At 39.0% G+C, this 6,792-nt stretch overlaps 1 non-coding gene across 1 annotated transcript; it reads left to right on the forward strand.

Annotated features, from left to right (window-relative positions):
* The first annotated feature begins 6,679 nt into the window (after positions 1 to 6,679).
* On the forward strand, positions 6,680 to 6,786 carry LOC111817620. The gene has a single exon (XR_002821770.1). It is a non-coding gene; the product is annotated as a U6 spliceosomal RNA (small nuclear RNA).
* The last annotated feature ends 6 nt before the right edge of the window (positions 6,787 to 6,792 follow it).

Genomic DNA, 6,792 nt, shown 5'->3' on the forward strand with positions numbered 1-6,792 from the left:
TTTAGTGAGACCATGACTAGGAATTCAAATGTTGTGTGACTAGCCTAGGGATGTCTATATCAGACAGAATGGAAGTATTCCACTCAGTGCTCTGTCCAGCTCTCCACTCTAGTTTTCATTGCCCTGCTGGGACATTTGCACAATAATAATCAGTAATGCTCCCATTAAATATTTTATTGGATAACCAGTCAGATAGTTGGGTCATTTTTCTCACCTGGCCATTCCTTTTCAGTCATCTTGCTGAATGCTGGTCTTTTTTTCTCAACAGTTACTATTGGAATTCCCCAAACTCAAGATTTGCCCTCTTCTCTGGTCAGTGGTGGATAGCTAACTGGTGGCCAACCTGTTACACCCCACTGAATTGAACTAGCATGGCGCTGGGGGTGGGAGGCCCACCTGAGGATTGTTGCCAGCAGAATAAGAAGCAGAACTGGAGAAGCTGTAGGCTGTTAGAGAAGCTGTTTTGGAGAAACTGCAGATAGCTGATGGAAGCTACTGGTTCTCTTGGGCTATTCTGGGTGACCTTGTCATGCCGGCTTTCCTGGTGAACTTGGCCTTGAGCTCACTTTGTGGCACAGCTGGTCCCCAACTCCCAGTGATCCTCCTGCCTCAGCCTCTTGAGTTCTGGCATTACAGGCATGCACCACCATGCCTAGTTTGGTGTCACTTTTTTAACAGACGTTCACATCTAAGGATTTGCCTTGTGCCCCAGAAAAGACTTTGAATTGGATTTTTGAAAAATGTTGAGTCTTTAGGGGAAAGAATTATTGTGTTTCCATTTGATTTATAGGATAATCGTATTATGTTATGAAGATTTAAGAACTTGCCATTGTGTTTATTTGGAGACCAAGTATGTGTTATAGAGAAATATTTGAGTGTTAATATGACGCCAGGCGGGATGCGGCAGTAGGGATGGCGTATCAACTTGATTGGCCTTGAGCTCCACCCAGGGTTGAGTGGAGCACACTTCTCTGTGTGTCTGGGTACATTATGGAAGTGTGGCTTTGGCGTCTCTAACACTGTTCTTTTCTCCTGCTTCCTGGCCACCTTAACTTCCTTTATCTTCTTTTTTTTTTTCTTTTACTTTTTTTTTGTGCAGGGTCTCACTACACAGCCCAGGCTCATAGTGATCCTCCTGATTTCTGCCTCCCTACTGCTGGGATTACAGGCATGCGCCACCATGCTAGGACTCCATTGCCGGCTCAGCACACCTGGGTGTGGGGCTGGCGTGATATATGGAGCTGCCTTAACTTTTATCCATCACACGCTCGTGATGCGCTGTGTCTGCCGAGGAGTCAGTAAATCTTGGACTGAATCTCCTTAAGCCTGAGCCAATTTAATCCTCTCCTCCTTTAAGTCGTATGTCACATATTGAGTCTCCAAGTCAGCAATGAGAAAAGTGACTAACAACCCTCCTTCCCTGGAATTCTCTACCCTACTTTTAAATATATACTCCCCCGTTATAAACTGTGCTATGCTAGGATCAGAAGTTGTTTTAGTAACACCAAATGACCCATCATAATAGAGGCTTGAGCCTCCTTATGGACCTATTAGAAAATGGTAGATCTTTTAAAAGGAAGGCCATAGCAGACATCCTCAAGTCACTGGACAGACGAGGCAGTATGCATGGAATCCTTTGCACACTCTGAGGGGGTCTCTAGAAAAAGAGAAAGCCCAGTCCCTTTCCTCCTTTTTCTTCTAGTTCCAGAGAGTACTTACTTGCTACTGGTGTACCACTGCTACTGCAATTGACACCGTGAGCTGATATAGCCCACATGTGGTCCTCATTCCTAAACCATGCCATTTGGACTTTGAACCTCCAGCCCTAGGAAGTAAATGAGTTCCTTCTAAATGGCCTATTTCAGGTGTTTTGTTATAGTGAATACTACATATTACAAAATAAATATTTACATAATTTATTTGTCTGGGCTTTTTTTTTCTTTGCCTTCAATATTATTTATTGTCTTTCTATATAAGCTCAATAAGGGCATGAATTTTGATTTTATTCACTGACTTAGGTACCCCCAGGTCCTAGAATGACACCTCATAGTATAAGGAGTTGCTGATGTTTCAGATCAAAATATGAAAGGTGTAATATCAGGGAGGAAGAAAAAATTCATGTGGTAAGGATAAAAATATAAAGTGAAGTAGAGCAGGAAAGCAAAAAGCATGTAAGCAGAACTATGCTTACTGCAGTCAGGGTTTGAAAGGAGAACAATACATGACATATAATTTATAAGATCATTTTATAATAGTCACCCAAAGAATCATATACAGAAAGAGTATAGGAAATCTGTCTACACACAAAGACCAAAGAACCAAGCTAAGGCCTGGATCCCGTGGTAATGTCCTCCTTGAGTCCAGTTGAAGATCTAGAGCCCATAACAATGCTCTCTATGAGTCCAACTGGAGGCCATGAGCCCATGACACTATCTCATGCAGGCCTGTTTCACAGATCTATGCTAGGAAGGCCAAAAGGTCAGTGGTGGAAGCTAGAAAGTCTGTGCCAGTGGAATGAAGGATCTGTGCTAGCAGGATGAGGGATCTGCACAGGAGCCAAGAAGCAATGCTCAAAAAGAACCAGAGCTCCCCCAAAAGGTACCACAGTCATCCTGCTCTACAAGGAGGTCCCAAGCTCCTCTGGTGATGAGAACAGCTGAGTCTATATCAGAAAGCCAGCACAACAAGATTCTCCAGAAGATTGAATAATGCACCATCAGGACCAGAGTTCTCCCAAAGTGAACTGCAGCCATTCTCAGGAACACGAGGGTACATGCTCCTGGATGAAAACACCCAACTTCATCAGGAAAACCAGCCAGCGTGACAAACACCTTCAGGAAAATCATCAACTCCTTACAGTTCCCTTCATCTTCTCCAGCTCTACCTCTTATGCTGTTGGCAACAATCTTCAGCAGGTCCTCTCACAGCCAGCACCATAGTGGTTCAGTCCAGCTGGGTATTACAGGCTGGCCACCAGTTTTCGATATGCCACAATGCTTGATGGAAGAGTGTTCATGCCGCCAAACATTAGATGAAAAAGTGTTCTTAATAATGAAAGCTACATCTTAAAAATTGGCTTTGTGGGGAGGCTGTGAAGCCTGTGGAGACTGCCAAAAATAAGCAGAACTGTATCTGAGCCTTTAGGAAATGTAAACTTCCTGGAGTTAGAGGTGGAATGAAATATTTGCCTGGGTTTCTCCAGGTCCACATGTTGTGATATATGCAATGGATTTCAGCTACAAAAACAAATCTCTCATGAGTCCATCATGTACCCAGTCTCTGTCTTTCTCTGTCTTTCTCTGTCTCTCTCTCTGTCTCTATCTCTGTCTCTGTCTCTGTCTCTGTCTCTCTCTTTCTCTCTCTGTCTCTCTTTCATTTATATATCAATAACATGTTCAAAGAAAATAAAAAGAATGCAGATTGAAGAATATCTGAACTGTGTTCTGTTACAGTTAGTAAGTTATTTAAGTCCTAGTTTGCTTTTTTTCAGCTTACCAAAAATATCACTGGAAAATGGGTTTTATTTTTTGTAATGTCTTGATGTTTGACTGGGCCAGTACAGGACACTTCACAATCCTCAGTAAAGCTAAAATCCTGCACAAGGCAAAATCTATGGTACCAAGTTTGGAGGTTAAAAACTCAGTAATGAATCTTCTTGCTCTTGTGGGTTATCTCAGATCCTTAGCATTATTCTAATGTCATTTTTAATGTGAATTTCCATGCTATTTTAATTCATTAGTCATGGGCTATCATTTTTTGAAGTAATTACTGTAATTTCATCAAATGACATAATTATAGTAAATACTTTGATGTAATTACCATAAATATGGAAAGAGACACCCAAAGGTGTAATAATGTCACAAACTAAGATATTTATGATGTGTAAAGACAAATTATGATGACATTTATGACATGTAATAACATCACAGAGTTCTGTGTTTATGTTGCATAAAGAATAATGATATAAATAGAATGTAAAATTACATCATGTAGATTAATTACTTTTATAAATAGTATAGAGACTTGAGAGCTCTAGAAGGCCTCAGTTTCAGATTAATAGATTATTGCCACACTTTACTATTTTTTTTCTTTTGAACCCTAATAAGAAATTATGCTATTTTAGTGGGGTAAAATTCACTCCCTTTTAAAAGCATAGACATAGAAGTAAGGCAGAAACTGAAAATAAGAAAGTATATTTTGTTGTTGAAAATTATTCATTTGTAGTTTAGAAAAATAACTTTATATATATTTGGAAGGAAAGTCAACAGTGAGTCTTCATTATCAAAAAATAATAGATCATATTAATATTTTCTTTTTAAAAAGCAATCAGGTTAACTACTGCTACTTTCCAGAGCAGATCCCCCTTTTGTTCAAAGATTTGTTCTCTTGTTAGAGTATGCCTTTGAGTTCATGGAGAAATGATTTTGCATAGCCACATTCTAATTACTGGGATGATTTTAAGGAAAAGGGAAAGTAGAAAATCCCAAGCTTGAAACAAAGTCTAGTTTTGTGAACTGCAGTTTTTTGTTGGACTGTGAGAGATAAGCGCCTTAAAAAAAAAAACTCCTACTAGAAAATTGTAATTTAGGGTGAAATATATCATGGGCTTCAATTACTTTATTTATAGCATTATCAGTGAAAGATGTCATTTTGTATATAAAAGAATCCAACATCAGAAAAATGTAAATGTTCCTTAACATTGTAATCAAAGAGAATTTACAATGCATTTTCACGCATTCATTTGATCCGATACCATCTCAAATGCTATTGTTTAAGCAATCAAGATAGTCCCTCTCTTTCCTCACACTCTTGTGTTCCTTGAAAGACGCTGTTCATTCTGTAGACTCGTGAGTGTGATAATGTTTAGGGCACCGTAATTTTGTTTTCATGGATACTTAATTATTCTAGGTGGCCACAGTGATACTTTTAAGTATCTTGCCGCATTTTCCATAGACTGCCAAAACATCATCCACTAGTAATAAACGTATTATATTTGTGCTTTGTTTGTAAAGCCAATTGGTCCACCTATAGATACCTATGTCTTTGAAAGTGTGTTGCCTAGCAGCACTTCTGATCTAAATTTCTGGATTTGTAATGGTCCTTAATTGCAAAAAGTGCATCTATTGCAGTTATTTGAACAAGTAAAGAAATGCATTAAGTTATATTCTAGAGTTCATCTAAATAAACATGAGGACTGTCTCAGTTACTTTCCTCTCATTTCTGGGACAAAGTACCCAAAACCCAAAATTAAGGAAGGAAAGGTTTATTTAGCTCACAGTTGGTGGAGACCTCAGTCCACACACAGATGGCTCCACAGCAGCGTGGCACATAGCAAAGAGCTGCAGTTCATGATGGCGGAAAACAGCAAAGAGCAAAAGCCAGAAGAGAGGAGGAGCGGCTGCAGCAGCTATCAAACTGTTCTCACTTCTGACATTGTATTCAGGCTATCTACCCCAGGGCTGGTGTAGCCCTCACTCCCACAACTCCAGCATTGGATCATGAATTAATCACAAATTCTAGAAACCCACCTCAATGACTGCATGAGGCTTTGGGAGGACAACTAGACACAAACCGTAACAAGGACCAACAAACTAAGATCTATCAGGGAGAAGCAATACAAATAATGCCATGGGACCTCGGTCATGTACAATGTCATTCTGTGATGGACAGTGTAGCTCTTCTCTGGTATGATGTGATAAAAAGCCATGAGAAGTTACTTCTAGGACATTTTCTCTTGCTGTAACTGAAAGCTCAAAGTTCCTGTTCCACATGCTTGGAACAGTCAGATAATGGTCACTGAAATGTGACACAGAGCTCCTATTGCTCTGTGCTTCAGGAAAGTCATGGCTTTGATTTAGCTGATTGGTTGGAACCCAAGTCATGTGTCTTTGCCTCATTTACATGGGAGGAGAGGTCTTGACCTCGAACTTGAAGAAGAAATCATCATCTGTAAAGTTTCTTTAAAACATAGGAATGGTTTTCCCAAATTCCTGGGCTACCAGAAACTTTAGATATATTTACTACAAGGAGGAAATAATCTTTGGGACCTCAGATTTAGAAAACGTGTCAATGTTTTAAATTCTTCCAAAACCATATCACTAAAAACATATCCTTTTATTAAATTTTAAAGACATTTCCATGCATCTGAGTTTAACACATTATTTAAATAATTCAGCGTTCTGAGAATGAGGTTGTGGTGATAGGGAGAAAAATCAAATAGGTCCTTATCTGTATGCATGCTTAAGTAAAACATTGTCCTAAAAACTAAATGCCATTACACTTTTTTGAGTTTTACTGGTTATCAGGCCCCCCAATATTAATTTAGAATTCTTTTGTTTTCTACTAAATTACCAGGAGTCACCATGGTATATCGGCTAAGGAACTGACTATTAGCAGGTAACATGAATTAAAGCCACAGTTTCTTAAAATGATTTAGACAGGCACAAGAATCAGTCAATATCAGCCAATAATTAACAATGGGTGAATTTTGAACATAAGCTTGACCCTCTTTTATTATGGAGAACAGGGTCACAGGATTTGTGATCATCCCAAAATCAAATAAGGATCTACACTAAAGTAATAATAACCTGCTTCTGAGCAAAGACACCCTCTTATTTAGCTCAAATTTAATTAGTTTTTCTAGCCCATAGTGAGGATGCTTTCCTAGTGAAATAAATAAGTGTTCATTTCGGTAGCACATATACTAAAAATTAGAATGATACAGAGAAGATTGCATGGCCCCTGTGCAAGGATGACATGCAAATTCATGAAGTGCTCCATATTTTTAAAGTA

The sequence above is a fragment of the Octodon degus genome, unplaced genomic scaffold, assembly GCF_000260255.1.
Source record: "Octodon degus isolate 3935 unplaced genomic scaffold, OctDeg1.0 scaffold00064, whole genome shotgun sequence".
Lineage (NCBI taxonomy): Eukaryota > Metazoa > Chordata > Mammalia > Rodentia > Octodontidae > Octodon > Octodon degus.